This window comes from Aptenodytes patagonicus, chromosome 2, assembly GCF_965638725.1.
Source record: "Aptenodytes patagonicus chromosome 2, bAptPat1.pri.cur, whole genome shotgun sequence".
In the NCBI taxonomy this organism is placed as follows: Eukaryota; Metazoa; Chordata; class Aves; order Sphenisciformes; family Spheniscidae; genus Aptenodytes; species Aptenodytes patagonicus.
Window position 1 is genome coordinate 63,506,900 of NC_134950.1, and position 12,813 is coordinate 63,519,712.

General features: G+C 42.9%; 1 protein-coding gene across 2 annotated transcripts in view; it reads left to right on the forward strand.

The window, feature by feature from the left end:
• Positions 1-1,014: 1,014 nt before the first annotated feature.
• The window catches only part of SOCS6 (suppressor of cytokine signaling 6), a 28,446-nt gene continuing 16,647 nt past the window's right edge, over positions 1,015-12,813 (forward strand). Inside the window, exon 1 of one of the 2 annotated variants that reach the window (XM_076330066.1) lies at positions 1,015-1,080. The gene's annotated coding sequence lies outside the window, so the exon portion shown is untranslated. Of the gene's footprint in view, positions 1,081-1,106; positions 1,212-12,813 lie in introns of those variants that run through there. The other variant, XM_076330065.1, reaches the window with a different exon arrangement.

Sequence of the window (12,813 nt, forward strand, 5' to 3'; positions counted from 1 at the left end):
CTTGTGACTTTTAAGACCCATATTGTCCACAGATTTTAATTCTTCGCCCCCTGCTAGTCGCTTCCGTCAGTCTCACACATCCTAAAGTAAGAACTGTTTTGTTCCTCTTGATTTAGCATTTTATTTTTACGAAAGCAACCGGTAAGCCAGCAAACAGCCTGCTTGGCTGAAGTTGCTGTAGCACAGCTGATGTAGCTGAAGTTCAGTGGCACTTTTCTCGTGGCGACCCGTGAAGCAAAGTTAAACACAAAAATAATGCCTTTTGTCGCGCATCGGGTTCACGCCAAAGGAGCTGTCAGCGAAGATGAAGCGGAGGGGAGACCGCCTCCCTCCCCCAGCACGGCGCGGGCCTGCAGGGGAGCGCCCATCGCCGGCGCCTCCCGGCGGGGCAGCGGCAGGCCTGGCCCGCCACCCCTGCTCGGGGCGGGGAGCGGCTGGGGGTGGCTCCGGCGGCGCGATACCAGCGAGGCGATGCCCCTCGCCCAAACGAATGGGGGGGAGTAGCTCCCCGAGAACTTTATTTATGAGCTGCTGTAGCCAAGGGGAGCGGTCAGAAACCGGAGCGGGGTGGGGGAGGGAGGCCGCCGGGCTTTGTTAGCCCCTGGCCCATTCCTGCCTCCTAGCGCGAACCCCGGCCGTCCCCCACGGGTTTCCCGCGGCCGCCAAGCGGGGACGAGCCCGGAGAAAGGCGCCCAGACCCAGGGAAGGGAAGGGGTCCGGCCGCCCCGGCCGGGCGCTGCGGGGCAGGCGGGCCGCGGAGGGCTGGTGGCGGCCGCCGGGCGGCGGGGGCGGCCGGGGCAACCAGGAGGGCGGAAGGACAGAGCGGGGGCGTCCCGGGCCCTGCTGCCCCCGCCGGGCCTGTGCGCGGGCGCCGCAGCCGGAGCCGTGCCTGCGGCAGGCGGCGGCCATCGCGGGCTCGCCGCCCCCGTGCGCCCCTCCGAGGACAGAGGGGTGGGGGCAGAGGAGGCGGAGGAAGCGGCGGCGGCGGCGCCAGGAACAGGGAGGCGGCGGCACGGCGAGGGAGGGAGCCGGGCCGGGCCCTGCAAGAGCAACAGCAGCGCCAGCTCCTCCTCCTCCTCGGTGAGTCCCGCTCCGCCGCCCCGGGAGGCTGCTCGCCGCCGAGCCCGGATGCCGGCGCAGGCCGGGCCGCGCCGCCGAGGTGCCCGGGGAGAGGCCCGCTGCCGGGAGCGGGACACCGCGGCCTTCGCTGGGTGAGCGTCCCCGGGGCAACGGGCGCGCCGCGGCCCGTCTCCCCCCCCTCCCCCCCCTTCCCCCGGTGGCCGCGGAGGGCTGGTGGGGTGGAGGGAGAGCCGGGGGATGCGGACGGTGCGGTTCGCGGCTTGCCCGCCGCCCTCCTCTCGAGCGGCGGCCCTGGCCCTGGCCTTCTCTCCCTTTGTTTGCTCGGCTCCCCGAGCCTGCGGCGGCGCCAGGCCCTGCGGAGGCACCGGGGCCGCGGCGCGGCCTGCAAGGCGGGAGGGCAGGCGGGGAGCGGCGCCGGCCCCGGGCCGCCGAGGCGCTGCCCAGCCCCCGCCGTGACAGGAGGGGACCGGGGCTGGCCTGCTCGCCCCCGCCAGCCGCGGCGGTGGGGCCCGCCGGCCTCCCCTCCTCCTCCCCTGGGCCGCTGCCCAAGTGCACCCTGCTCCTACCGGTGCCATTATCGTGGGCGGCTGAATTAGGCTGATTCTCCCCCACCCGCCTTCAGTTTTGGGCTGGGGGTGTCCCCGTCTCCAGCAGGGCGGGTGTCCGGAGGTGGCGGTTTGGGCAGCTGCTGCGGGGGCTTGTGTGGCGGAGGAGCCGCGGGGCGCGGGCTGTCGTGTAACAACGCGAGGTGAGGTGAGGTGAGGGTGTGCCAAGGGCTCCCGAAGGGGCGAGTGAGAGAAAGGTGGCTGTCTGTGACAGGTGGTACTTAAAAACTTGACTTTAACAAAAAAAACAGTACCAAACCCCCAAACTTTACTGGCTTTCATTGTTCTTCAAGCTGTTTCTTACATTCTCTTTCCCTAATGGTGCCACTTCTCTCAGAAAACAACTGGTCCTGGCCCGTGCCTATCCTTTTGCTTAAGAAAAAAGCCCTTCCAAAACACTGAGGTTTTAGGAGGTGCAGAAGATGCTTCTGTGATGTGAGGTGCTTTGACTGTGTCTTTCTTCTTTATTCGTTCGTCTTTTCTCCCCATGTTTTCAAAGTCTCGTTATTTTGGAATGCACTTTTTTCTGTGGAGTAGGTTACTCTGTTGAAGAGAGTTGGTTGCAGAATACACTTCAGTCAGGGAAAGCTTCTCTTCCAGTTACTAAATTTTTGTGCCCTTTCACCATTAGGTCCCAGCCCCTCTTCCCTACCTGCCAGGAATGCTTACGCCATGTCCAGCCTCTTAATACACCTGTAGTTAAAAAGTGCCTGCTGCAGGCCTTCTGTCTTAGAGAGCTGCTGTCTGCACAAGTGCTTGAGTAATAATGCATCTGCATTTCTGCTGTGGGTGGAAAAAATAGTGCTGTTTTTTCATGTTAATAAACACATTTTTGGATTGTAGAAAATATGGAAGCTTCAGTATAGTTATGAAATAAATTACTTAGCTTGGCTGGAAGACTTTAAACCACTGGAGAATATGTAGGTATTTTTGGAGTCTTCTGCAGTAAGGCAGTAATTGTAGCTCACAGTTTTATGTGTAACTTATGAAAGGCAAATTTCAGCTTTTTTAAAATGCTTATTTTCATGAGGTGTTAAGCAGTACTTGAATGGAACCTTCACTTCCTATTATATATTTCTTGGTTTTGTGGCATTGCACTGTGTTTGGAACTGAGCTTTTACTTAAAGCAAGTTCACCTGTTGTATGCTTAATCAGGCACATATTTCCTATATCCTGAGTTTTGAGATTTAAGTAGATTTTTTTTTTAAAGTTAAAATTCAATGGAATTAAGCCTTGATACCTAAAAGTATGAGTGGTCACAATGTAGTGTTATATAGAGATGCCTGCATTTGCTAACTTCCTGGGAAGCTGCAAGGCTATGGAGTGGTAAGGAAGAAGCACTATGTTGTTTCCAGAGCTTTTGTGAGCATCGCTTCATCGCACTGTGTATGTGCAGCATCAAAGTGTTCGCGTGGATTCAGGAGACATAATGGAAAATCCTAAACTTCCTGAGAACTCGACATACTGAAATCTCAGAAAGATGTGTATTAATTTATACTATGCTGTTAACTTCTTTGATCCTAGATTATGAAGTAGGTCAGTCAAACACCTTGGGTTACTCTTAGAGAGAGACGGTTTGAAGAAATGATAACTGGTCCGCATTGTTCTGCAAGTAGATTACACATCCTAACTCTCCTTAGTGCAGCGAAGTGGTGGAGTGAGAGAGTAAACTCTAATTAAGAGTTCTTCTTAAGAAACAAGTTAATTATTTCTGCTCTTTCTTGTGAAATCTTCTACAGTCACACCGTAACTTGAACATAAACATTTGAAAGACTTCATCTAGTAGCGTTGCCTTGAGTTCAGGACATACTTGCTACAATATTGCTGGCGAAACGGAGGCCACAGTCCAGGGTAATCCCTTATTCATGTGCCTTATTTGCTACAGCTTTACTGCCTTCCTGGGCCTACACAGCACTATTTTGGTAGTGTTTGGGTAGTACAACTAGGTTGTAGGGAGGTGAGTGATAACATGAAGTAGATAGAAAGGAGTCTGTTCTCTGCTGGTGTCTGTCTCAGTGTTTTGTTGATAGTGCTTTAATGTGTGTTAGCAACAAATTAGAGGGGGTAGCTCAAGTGGTTGTGATGCTGCAAGGAGGAAAATAAGATACAAGTAGTATAAAAGTAAATGTAATCTAATTTAGGAATGCAAATGCTAAAATGTATTGAGTATATTTGGATAGGATTGGGGCTGAAAAGCAGAATAGAGTTTTCTTATGCAACTTAATTGTGTATTTTGCAGTGTAAAGTATTAAACGGAAAAGAAATACAGAACTTTGAATTTCCTCTTTTTTAATTTTTTTTTTTAAAGAGAAATAACAATATCTGGTAATGTGCCTTATCCTTATGTTTGTGCCAAAATCTAATTTAGTTTCATTTTAGTGTATAGTTATTTTTCTGAAAATACATATCAATCTTCAGAAGATAATAGATATACTTGATGCGAAGCTCCCAAGTTCTTACAGCCTCTGTCCCAGTGCCTCCCAATAAGTAGTAATAGTAGACAAAGAAGTATCCTTTAAAAAAAACTGTCCTGAAAATTTTCCTTGACAATTTCAGATGGCAAGTTACATACAGGAGTATGGTTTGGGTTTGTGGTGTGTTTTTTTTTTTTTTTTTTTTTTTAGAAAATGAGAAGGTTGTGCTTGTAATGGAATATTTATTGTCCATGTTTAAAAAGCAGCTTCATACCACTCAAATATGCTTCTGGTACAGTAGAGGGTAAAGATTTATGACACAGAGTAGATTCCTTCTTTTATTGTTGTTTTTGCTTTTTCCTCTAGAAATAATTGATTTCTGAATTAAAACTCTGTACTATGTAAGTTGGATAAATTTCTGTATTAAAAATAGTTACATTAGTTTTGAAACAAACATTTAAAAACTCATAGCTTTGGGGGTTTTGTTGCAGTAGGTTTTTTCCCACTGTAGCTTAATGATCTTAAGCTATTGAAACAAAAACATGTCACCTACTTCAGCCTCTCCTGGTGGTTAAAACCAAAATCAAAACAAGCTGGCCTTGAATTATTGCCCTGGATGAAAATGGAAAGCTGACTGTATGTAAAGTGTTGTCTAATACATCAAATATATAAAGAAGGTTACACAAACTTTGCTAGTCTACACAAACTGAAATTGAAAAGGCAACGTGATGCAGAATCTGACTTAGTCTGCTTATTGTGAGAATTAAAACTTTCAGATCAAAGTGTTAGAAATTTAGCGCTCTGATTTCTTGAGCTCACTTAAATAAAAGTTGCTCCAAATTTTTTCTCCTATCAGTTTTCATGGTCTTCTGACTCCTGCCTTTGTCATGTACAGGCATGCAAACAATAAGCATTTGCAACTCTAGATAATTTCAGCAAGTTTTGAGGTGGCTTTGTGAATCTGACTGCTATTCATTAGAGTCTGTAATGTGGATTTAAGGACCTATCTTTAGATATTTTTATTTTTAAAAAAATTAATTATTATCTGTCATGAAATTTTCTTCTGGAAAATATTAGGATAAAATACTCCAGAAATTATTGGCCCATTTCTGTGTCCTTAACCATTCACATAACACTTTGGACTCTGAGAAACTCAGTTGGCTTCATTTATGACAAGGATGTAAGCCACATGTTACCTAAAAAATGGTTCCTTGGTTGCTACATCACCAAGAAAACTATGCAAGTTAAATATAGGTCTGTGTTTGTTTAGCATGGATGCAGATACATTGGCTAACTTGTTCTGTCTCCGACTTTCAAACTCCATTGAAGGAATATGAAAGAAATCTCCTTGCTTGCAGGTAACCCCAACCTAAGGATGCCATATATAGGCATTTCTGTCCAGGTGCTGGTCTCCAAGCATTGCTTCCTATTGTGTATATGTAGGGCACATAGACCATGAGAGGCTTCCTGTCTGCTGTGAAACATTCTTTTCTTTTGTAATCTGCCAAGTGCAATAGATTGACAGTTTTAAAAAATCTCAGGTTTGTAAAGTATGTGGGGGTTTTGTTATAAACACCAAATAATTTTGCTGTAAACGGCTGTAAAACAGTTTTGGGTTAGGGCCATTTTCTCTGGCAATGAAGGTATAAATAGTAGATATTAGTGGGCTTTTTCAGTGTTCGTTAAGTGATCTCTAGTTAAAAAATTTAAACAATGAAAATGAACCTATGCATATTGTTAGGTAAATCATACAGATATGTGGGTTTTGGGTTTTTTTTTTGCTTCCCAGTGCAGTGTATAGTTAGCAACTGTATTTGTATTATTTAACCTGGATGGTATATGATACTGATCTGTTAGAGGATGTGTGTAAGGTTTTGATGGTCTCGGGTTAATACAGTGAATGCAGCTAGCAGATAAATTGATTAATTTTAGGATTTGAGATTGCAGACAATACCTTTGGTATTGTTCCTCAGGGATATTCCATATTACTTATAACAATACATAGAGTGCTGCTCTTGATGACAAAACTGTTGGAAATGGGGTTCCAGTCAGGCTTGGTTTTACAGCGTGTGATCTCTCTCTGTTTTTCTTGAGTAGTTTTATTCTTAATTAATCTTGATGTTCTCTGGTAAATGTGCTAAAACAGCAGTTTGTAGGAGTCTTGAGTAGGTGATTGTTTTTCCTTCTCTAAAGCAGTCTGCATTCCTCAAATAGGTTGAGAACAAATTAGTAGGCTACTCCAAACGTTTCTGAAGCGTGTTTGTTTGATCCCAAGATGTCTCTGGGGCAGTGGTCAAGCTTGCTTTCTTTTTTGTTCCTTCCGATTTAGGGAATCCTGTCTCCCCCGACTTTGCCTCAGTAAGTGCTACAAGACTGGGCAGTTACAAGCGATAATGTTGACTGTGTTTTTGGCATCAGTAATGGGTTTTAATACCCTTGGAATCCCTTTTGGTTGGTAATAGAGGCTATCAGATTAGGAGGTTTAATAATTGAAATGAAGACGAGTGGCATCAGGGCAAAGGTTTTTGATGACAGAAGGTATGCCTTCTAGGATGAGATTTGTGGAAGCTGTAGTCCAAAAACAGGGTGCGCAGCTTTTCAGGTCGACTCTCTTTGTTCAGGAGCTGCTGGGAACTGGGTGAGTGAGGAATTCTCGCCGGATTCACTGAACAGAAGCTGTTTGTGCAGGCATACTGGTTTGGGTGAAACCTGCACTGGGGAAGTTTTCCAGGCTGGAATTTTGGTCAGCCCGAGGAGACTGGCTCCAGAATAGTTGGCTTGTGCATTCAGAGGTATGAGTTACTAGGTTATGTGTAAGATCGTAAGTCTGGGTCTGTGTAAGGTAGGTGCCTGGTGGCTTTTTTTTTCCTTCCCCTCCCTGTTCTCTCTTCAGTGGAAAACAGAGGCAAAGTGAATGCTGATCCAATGCTCTCTCAAACATGGACTTTTTTTCTCTTCTTGGCTTTTGAATGGAAGAGAGCTGTTGGTTAGTAGTAAGTAATGTTGAGAAGTAATAAAGGATTAGCCATAGGCCTTTGGCAAGATTTTGTGCAAAAAATCCAGTTACTTGGGGCAATACTTACATGTAAATGTAAACGTTCTGCAGTCCCTTACTGAAGGGATAAAAGAGAGTCTATACTGACCAATGCACTAGTCTTATTTGCAGTCTAATCCAGTGATGGTCAAAAGAAGATGGTGACGGCAAGTTGTTACATCAGTACTGACTCAGATGTCCTGTATATTACAAAAAGAAGTGCTTTTTGGAATCTGCAGTGTTTTAAATGTTGTTTGACATGGAAAACAGGAACTGAAATTCTGTGTATCAGCATTGAAAAGTATGTACCCTCATTTTTTTTTAAATTGGGCTAATACATGTTTTCATTTTTTTTATAGTGTATATAAGTTTAAATATGTCAGAGAGAACAAGAGAAAAAACAGTCTGTGTGCATGTACATGACTGTTTTTTTCATGCTTGAACTTTCAAGCTTAGCTAGCTTTTGCAGCTGGGCTTCTATACTCCTGGCTCTGCAGAAATTTGACCTTGCTCTGGAGATAGCTATCTTAAGGGCTTTGAGTTTATGTAAATCTCATAGAGCATATTACTTCATACAGACAGTGAAATTTTTATCTTTGATGCTGCATGTGAGAATTTATACACCGATGTGAAGTTGCTCAGTGTAAGGCCCCAATTCTTCATGTGCAAGCTAAAGTTAATGTACAATGAGCAGTCCCATTGATTTAAATGTCTGCTTACAGTTAATTAATCTTTGCTGGGTTGGGACTGAATATTAGCAAAAAATCAGATTGTTTAGGGCTGTGTGGAAAACTATTTTCTGCTTCTGTGGAATGTTATTTAAAAAAACCACACGACCAAAAAAAAAAAGCCCCCAAACCCAAAAGTCTTCCAGCATGCGTCAGGACAAAACATTGTCTGTCTAAAAACTTTAACTAAAATATTCTCCATCAGATTCGCTGGTTGGGGTAGTGAGACGTTTCTGACTGCAGGTGATTAGAGTGTAGGTGTATGAGGAAAAAAAGAACTTCCTGAGCTTAATCGTGAATAATTAAGAGTCTCTCTAGTTTTGACCCAAAATTAGAAAATTTGCATGTAGAGTAAGCTTTGTCAGAACTGGTATAGTCCTGTAAAGAGGTTTTAGTCTGACAAATCAGGACTTCATAAAAAAGATGGCTAAGCAACTTTGCCATGCAGTCAAAATTCTGTTCCCATTCTGGTCAGTGCGCTACTTGTGCAGTGTTAATGTACGTGCCTTTTTAAAAGCACCCCTTGGACTTAAAAGGACTGTCAATTTAGAAAACCTGTTTACTGTTTCACCTTCTGTTTTAAGGGGGGGAAAAAAAGTTAAAGTAATTCTGTGAGGTTAGACGGAGATACAGATATACTCTCTGTACAGGTGTGTTTACCCTGTGTATTTGACAGTACTTTGAGCACAGCCATGTCTCCTGTTTCCCATGTATGGATAGGCTCTAAACCACAAAGAAGATAATTAGTTTACTCTGTGTTCTTATTGGGCCTCCTGCCAGTGAAAATGGGAAGGGAAATATTTTAAATAAGCTGTGTTTTACATTCTCACTTTCCCAAATGCAGAGCTTGGGTTACTCTCTGCAGTGGGTCCTAAGACCTTGGAGGAGCAGCCAGGCTGTCCGCCTGGGGGGCCTGCGGGCATGTGCCTGGTGTGACTTCTGCGCAGCTGATCCAGGTTCTGCTGCCAGAGTGCATTCCAGGGGTGGCCACTTAATTACAAGAGGTACTCTGTGAGGAGGAAGCTTTCCTCCTGGACACCCACCTGACTGAAGATCCCCCAATTTTTAAACAGAAAGAAGGAAGTCCTCTTTTTTCTTTTTTTTTTTTTTTTTTAACACCCCCACCCCCACCCCCCGCCTCCTTTCCCTTCTGGTTTGTTGTGTTGTGCTGGCTTGTCCGTAAAATAAACCCTGCTTTCTGTCTCACTGATTGGATCTGTTTTACTGACCGTGAAAGACTGATCTTCAGTAGCTGACACTGTTTGACATTCCATATATAAAATTGGTTGGATTTGAGGTTGACAGTGATCCTAACCTAATCTTCCTGTATGTGGTTTGATACAGGTACCAAATTTCTTTAAGTGAGAAATATTCACTTAAAAGAATCGGGACAGTTTAGAAGGATAGTTTGCAAATGTCTCATTCTTAAAGATTTATCTCCTTAGAAAGCTTTAAAACTGTCTTAACTTTGTTTAGCAGTTGGCAGGCTAGCTTATGAATCACATAGAGTCCAAGCGAAGAAATAAAATGCTGGAGATACTGGAAATAGAATATATTGCAACAAGGATTGCAATAAAAATAATTCGGAGTCGTAATAGTGGAAAAGAGAACAGAATTATCAGCCTTCTTCAACCTTGTTTTTGCGTGCTGTGCTCCTAAGAAACCTGATAGTACATGACCCTTCTGTAGCCGTCTTGTATGAAACACATTTTCTGATTCTGAAGATTCTGAAACTGATTTCAGAATCAGTAGTGAAGCTTTAAATATTATGTTATTGGTTTACTTAGATATCGGTTCATCAAGGTGAACATGTGAGTAGCTCTGTTAAAATAATCCTTCAGTGCTTAGAGTTTTTGAGGAGTGAGAGAGACTTCTACCCATGCATGCCTACCCCCCCAGCCCCTCCAAATTTGATTGTATTTAGATGAGCTTAAAATAACAATTGGAGTACTTGAAAAATTAAGATCCAGGCAATAGGGAGCTTGTGTACTTACTAAATATTATCAAAGCTGGTAGTTTTATGATAAGCACTTATTTAAGTACAAATAGTGGGGGAATAGACTTTTCGAACAAAAGGAATACTTGGATTTATTTTCAGATTAATTGTTGAAAGGCAGTTTAAATACTGTCTTGTATCCCTCAAAGTGTTTTGTTTTTTCTCACTTCAGAATATACCAAATAAATCCAGCCTAATGAATCACTTTCTATGTACTATTACTTTTTCAGAAAATTGGATTAAAATTATTTTTTTTAACTTTGCGGATTAAGTTGCTTCTGTGTTGTACTAACTTTTGACTGCCACTGTTTGGAAGACTCTTTCAGTGTTTATTACTTTGTCTCTTTAAAAATGAAATTGTTTTAAGTAGTAGTAATGGGAAATGGTATGCTTTCTTCATCAGTATGAGGTACTAAGTCACTTCAACTTTTAATTTTTATTTCAGAAAAAAAGGACTTTGGTTTAAAAAAGAAAAAATATTATTCAAACCTCCTTTTAGAATACTTACTGCTAATGTTATGATTTGCATATATCCAACAAGATTGTGTAAGGTACTTAAGCAGTGTGGAACACATTTATTTTTCTGGGTAGGGTGGTTCTTTGAGGCTTAAGCTACAGGTGCTTAAAGGCATGATGAAAATGGTGTTACAGATCTATTTGGTAACTATTATGTATGGATAAAGTCTTTCTACTAACTGACAAAGAGAACCATATTCCTTGGAAAGAAGTTGCTAATAACATTTTTCCGATAACGTTATTTTGCAAACTTTCTGGTTTGAATTAAATTTTCCCTTCTATTAAGTACTATCAGAGCCTAGACCAAACCAAATATTGATCTCAGTTGAATTGCATCTTGTTAAATAGCATAGGTGTTCCAAAATAGAAATGGGATACAAATATAACTGTGTAAGAGTGGGTTCCTTACACTTGATGTATTAAATGCTCTTTTGCCTTTAAAATGGATTCCCAAGTGTGTGTGAGTGAAGTATATTGTTGTCACTGTTACTTATTGGGGACCATGTAATAGCTGGACATTGGGCCTAACATCCACACGATGGACAAAATTTATAAAAGTATATAGCTAAAAATTCCCTTGTCATTTGCACGTACAAGTTTCACAGACTGCAAGCAGTACAGGCTGCATTTCCCAGTGATGTAAAATACAGGATGTAACAGCTCAGTAGCTAGAGCCCTCATTCAGAATGCAAGATAGCCAAGTTAATTCTCCACTTCTATCCTTTCTGTATGAGGACTACTCTGAACATCAGCCTCTTGGCTGCTCTGTAGTGCAAAAAGTTTTTTTTATTCCTTCTTTTAAAGCCGTTCTACAGAAGATTAACAGAGCCGAAAAAGAAAGGACTAGAGATGGTACATTTTCTCATCCCAGTGGAGCAAGCAACTGCCTTGGAGAGGGAAAGCCTGGGCCTGACTTCCTGGCCCAGTTCATCCTGCCTCTGAAACTGGTTCTGCACAGTAGGGTATCTTAATCAAGAATAAGTGAGAATTTCCCTTCCACGGTGGTTAGGACCACTATCCAAGTTGCTAGAATTTGCAGTTTGATTTCCCTTGGTGCAAGGTCCTTATGTGATGCAGAAAGAAGTGGTTGCCACAGTATTTTATTCAGCATGATTCCGTGAGGTAATGATGGACAGTTTTAGAATGTGCCTAAGGAGGTAGGTGAAGGCATAGCCATGAGGTAGGCATTGATACAGTTCTGCTAACAGTAAGTACTTCTGCTTTTTTATGGAAAAATAAGGCTAAGGGCTACTGAGCAGTTTTTAATTTAAAAAAAAAAATCCCTGTAAAATTTTGGTACTTCCTAGATTAAGCAGCTCTGTGTATGTGAAGGGGAGAAGGGTTTTGATGAACAACATTTTGAGTATAAGGTCCTCATGTCTGTGGAGTCTTAAGGAACCTGACACTCCTAGTATGCTCTGAGTACATGCAACTCCTGTTGATTTTTTGGAAGAGTTGCTTATGCGTAGGTACTGAAAAAAAAATCTGAACTTGGACAAAAATCAGATGTTTTATCTCTATTTTAGGTAAGACTGGTTGTAGTTCTGACCTTTGCAGTTTGTCAAAATGTACTTTGCTTTGAATTGTATTTTTGGAAAGCAGGCCATCAGCCTCAGATCTGTTGTGTTGCAAGCAGAATGTGGTAGGGGTTGTGAGAATACTCTGAGCCTTGCTGGAGACACCAGTTTAGCAGACTCAGAGTTTGTGTCATATAAAGCTTAAACTCTGGACAGAAATATTGTTGGCCTATTTGTTAGTCTGAATTTACTTTCTTTGCAGGTTGTACTTTCATTAATGGTTTAGAACTAACCTTAAAGGGTGTTTGTTTGTTTTGGGTTTTTTTGGGGGTGGTGGTGGAATTGGTTTTGGTTTTTTTTATTCCCCTCCTCTGTATCTTTAGTATCTTGCTCTTTGGTGTTTTGTTTTGGTTTTTTTTTTCCCCTGCATCTTTTTAACTTCTTTAGATATATGCCACTGATGGATCTTCTGCTCATCCAGCTACCTGATACTTCTTTGTACTGTAAGATGGGTGATTCATTCACTTACTGCTTTGATAAACGGAGCAGTTGGGCTGAAAAGACTTTGTAAAATATCTGCTGAATTGTGAAGTTTTGAAGAAAGTCAGGAAGTTGAATCATGACTAAATTGGGGACAGTGATAGAACGTGTCCTGAAAGGTTAGGTATGTCTCCACAGGATGATGAAACCCAAGGTCTTGTGTTTGGCTTAGTCCTCCATTGTCAGCAAACCCCTGAAAAGGACCACGAGCTTTAACTGATCTCCTTCAGTGAGTGACAGTGTGCTGTTGCAGTCAACTACTGGAGTCATGCTCGTTTGTTTCTGTTGCCATCTTATACTTACATGGAGAGATGGGGGAGATTTCAGATTTAAGTAGGTGTTTACTCAAAACCCCAACAAGTCACACACCCCCATCACTCCAC